Raw genomic sequence first — 3,890 nt, 5'->3', positions numbered from 1 at the left:
ATAACCAATGGACACGGACAACGGGGGGGAGGGCAAGAGCATGGGGGGGTAGAGGGTAACGTGGGGACAAGGAAACATATGTAATATCTTAATCCATAAAAAATATATTAAAAAATAAAAAATAAAGAAAGAAAAAACTCTATTTTTCCTTGTTCCTATTCAATTCAATAAAGAAGGGAGAATTTAAAAACTAGAGTTTCACTGAAAGAAGATGTTTAAGATTTTCACTTATTTAACAAACACTTAGTATATACTGTTTCAGGGACTACTCTAAGCACTTTATAAATGATGTTATATGAAGAATGGATACAGAAGTCAGGAATGTTTACCTGAAGATAATGAGAACATGATAGCTCTTTTCAAATATCTAAATGATTATCAAGTGAACCAGGTAGCCCATTTAAATAAAAAAGATACAGAACAAGCAAGAGATTTGGGCTCTGAAAAACTATGAGAGCTCTCCAATGGCAAAATCTCTCTACAAGTCTACTAATAACCACTAAATGGGAAAATATATACTCAAGCACTTGGCTGTAGACTGCCACATACACATTAAAATTGACTTCTTTGCAATACAGTGGGTCCTGATCAACAGAAATATTTACAAAGAGGTTGGTAATGGGCTTTGGAGTTCACTTCTCATTTTTGCAACTATCCTAAGTATGCAACTTCAGAAAACTTTCCTTTAGAATAGGGATAAAACCATTACTCTGCTTTGCAGAGTAATTGTGAGAATTAAATCTGATAATGTGTGTAAACAGTACAGTGCTGAAACACGCAATAAATTGTTTCTATTATGATGACCACTATGATAATGTTGTGGAAGGAATCTCTACAGTGAACATAAAACTATGAGATATGATGTGGTATGATTGTATGGCTCTGCTATGCACTGGTATGAGTGTATGATTCTGCTATGCACTTATCATGTTACAACAATCCAAATACAATACACAGCTTGTTTCTGTTTGGGTGACTTAAAAAGCATTTATCTTTTGTAATGTGAAAGGAAAAACATTCTAAAAATATTCTAAAAATCTAAGTTAAGTATCCAGGTTACCAAAAATCAAGTGTATAAATAACAAAATATAATGCGGAAATGATGCAGCTATAGAGAAAAAAGGGATTAAACAAGTAGCACATTAAATACAAACTACTCTTCCTAGAGACTTTACTGCAGGACATGAGAATACATATTGAAGGGGGGGAAACAATTACACTTTCCACAGGTATGTGAGCCACTGGTTACATTCATCAGAAATATCAACAATATAATGGTAGCTAAACACAATGCAAACATGTGGTATATCCAGGCAATTTAAAAAGTGAATTTCAGTGGACTATGGACAAGAACTTAGGGTTATTTAGGATTCCTATTACTTTGAACAGAATTTGTATTTTAACAAACCAACTTCTAAATGTTGCATATTATAGAATACTAGAAGCCTGGTGCACAAAAATGTGTGCACTGGCGGGGGGTGGGGGGTGTTTCTCAGCCCAACCTGTGCCCTCTCACAGTCTGAGACCCCTCGGGAGATAACCACCTGCTGGCTTAGGCCTGCTCCCCTGGTGGCAGATGGCACACCCGATCCCACGGTGTCTGCTCTGTCTCCCTCAGTCGCACACGGCAGGCCCAGACCCCACGCTGGGGCGGGCAGCGGCTGGGGATTGCGCTGCCGCCCACGCAGGGTGGCCCAGTGGGATCTGCCTGCAGTATGCAAATTTAACGGCCATCTTTGTTGGGTTAATTTGCACACTCTTCTGACTGGCTGATGAGCGTAGCGAAGGTACTGTCAATTAGCATCTTTGTCTTTTATTAGTGTAGGTGGAAGCCCAATAATCTTGCAATTCAATACCATTTGTGATCAATCAAGAAAATCAGTTCTAACATACCATACTATCCTACTTAGCTATATTCATCTCGCTCTTTTTTGAAAAGGAATTAACTCTCAAAAGGCATCTTTTTTTTTTCTTTTTTTAAAATATATTTTATTGATTTTTTACAGAGAAGAAGGGAGAGGGACAGAGAGTCAGAAACATCGATGAGAGAGAAACATCGATCGGCTGCCCTCCGCACGCCCCGCAGTGGGGATGTGCCCGCAACCAAGGTACATGCCCTTGACCGGAATTGAACCTGGGACCCTTGAGTTCGCAGGCCGACGCTCTATCCACTGAGCCAAACCGGTTCGGCTCAAAAGGCATCTTTTATGTTTTCAGGGATCTTTCTTTCAAAGACAATGACCATAAAGTAAAACGTAGCTACTATTAAGACCAAATAAGAGAAACTTCTTAGTAACTGACTAATAGCCAGAAACTACAACATTTTTCCCACTAAATATTCTTTCCCAAAAAGTTAAAATACAATTACCATCAACGAACTATATTATACTTGTTGCAACAGTAGTAAAACAAATAAATTAAATGTAGGAATGAAAAACTGGGTGCAGTTTTCAGGAACTTTTGGGGGGATTTGATTTATGACAAATGACAAGTAGTGATATTATAATATCACTAAATTCAGAATACAAGAGCAATTGTTAGAAAATTATACAACCAACAGAAATCTTACTTCACCTCAATTTCTGCCCTAATTTTAGATAAGAAGCCTAGAGTCCAATGGAATTAAGGGAGCTTATTCCACAGGCAAGTATTTCATCAATGTGTTATATTATTTTGAGCACAGAGTTCATCAGTGTGTTCTAACTGAATGTATGCAATAGTCATGGTCAGTTAAAAGCAAAGCTATCAACATCATTTGCCAACTACCCAGTTTAAATGGCCTATGAAATGTTGAAAATATCAGTGTTTCCATTCGTTTTCATTAATTTACTGTTGACTAGAGGTCAACTCAATCACATTGTTTTTAGAACTAAAAATATTAAAGAAATCAGCTTATGAGTTAAAGTAAGGCAAAAAATGGAAATAAAATCCTTGAATAACAAATGATACTACATTTTGTCATATAGGTTGTAAAGTTACCATGAAACACCACAGTACTAATTTTAGTCACAGTCATCAAGATGAAATATTAATATTAGCAACTGACTATCCAGAACAAGCAAAAAACTCAAAACTCTACTCCAACAAAATTTTACCTACTCAGAGGTCGCTTTACTTGCTCTAGGTATCAAATGTCAACACATTTAAACTGTGTGGCTTTCAAAAATCAAAGCACTTTACATTCCATCTAAAATGCAAAATTCAGATACTTTGTATCAAATTTTCCTAAAAGCATTTTAAAAACACACACACACAAAACACCAACAGAGAAACCACCACCTGGCAGGTACCCATCACAACCAGCTGCAATCCGGTTGGGATCTGTACCGAGGTGATGAAGGTAGGTGGGCAATACCCGAGTCCAACATTCAGACCCCAAGGTGGGGGATAAGAGATAAGAAAAGAAATTTAATTCCACAAACAAAGGAAGAAAGCCAGGATGGATGAGAGGCAACCCTAAAACTGCTTATCATCAAGAATCCACACACACTTAAGGCCCGTCTCATAGACAAACAAATCGGCTGCTCGCAGGAAACTTTGCAGAGGGCGAGGAGGGGGCATGCCTTGGCACCCACCGGAACCAACCCCCTGGCCCCTGGCACGCTGTCACTGAGCCCGGCACGACTCCCGGGGACGGCGAGCAAAGGAAAGAAGGGTCTGCGGGAGGAGAGCCTGGGGCTGCAGAGACCGGGGGGCGGCGCGCCCGGGGCCCGGGAAGGGAGAGGCGGAGGGGCGCGCACTCCTCACCGTGATTATCTTTCTGCCCGATATTGTGCGTGCGGATGAGCGAGGACAGCCGCCTCACGTCCCCCTTGAAGACGCACTCGTGCACCGGGTAGTGTGCGGGGGAGACGCCTCCGTCGGCGGCCACCGCCACGGGGTGGGCGCCC

At 40.5% G+C, this 3,890-nt stretch overlaps 1 protein-coding gene across 1 annotated transcript in view; it reads right to left on the bottom strand.

The window, feature by feature from the left end:
* Window positions 1-3,884, bottom strand: part of ANKRD13C (ankyrin repeat domain 13C) — a 46,456-nt gene extending 42,572 nt beyond the window's left edge. Inside the window, exon 1 of the mRNA XM_006775925.2 lies at window positions 3,748-3,884. The gene's annotated coding sequence lies outside the window, so the exon portion shown is untranslated. The remainder of the gene's footprint in view (window positions 1-3,747) is intronic.
* Window positions 3,885-3,890: the final 6 nt, after the last annotated feature.

The sequence above is a fragment of the Myotis davidii genome, unplaced genomic scaffold, assembly GCF_000327345.1.
Source record: "Myotis davidii unplaced genomic scaffold, ASM32734v1 scaffold128, whole genome shotgun sequence".
In the NCBI taxonomy this organism is placed as follows: domain Eukaryota; kingdom Metazoa; phylum Chordata; class Mammalia; order Chiroptera; family Vespertilionidae; genus Myotis; species Myotis davidii.
Note: the sequence above shows the minus strand (reverse complement) of the source record. Positions and strands in the feature narration are given on the sequence as shown.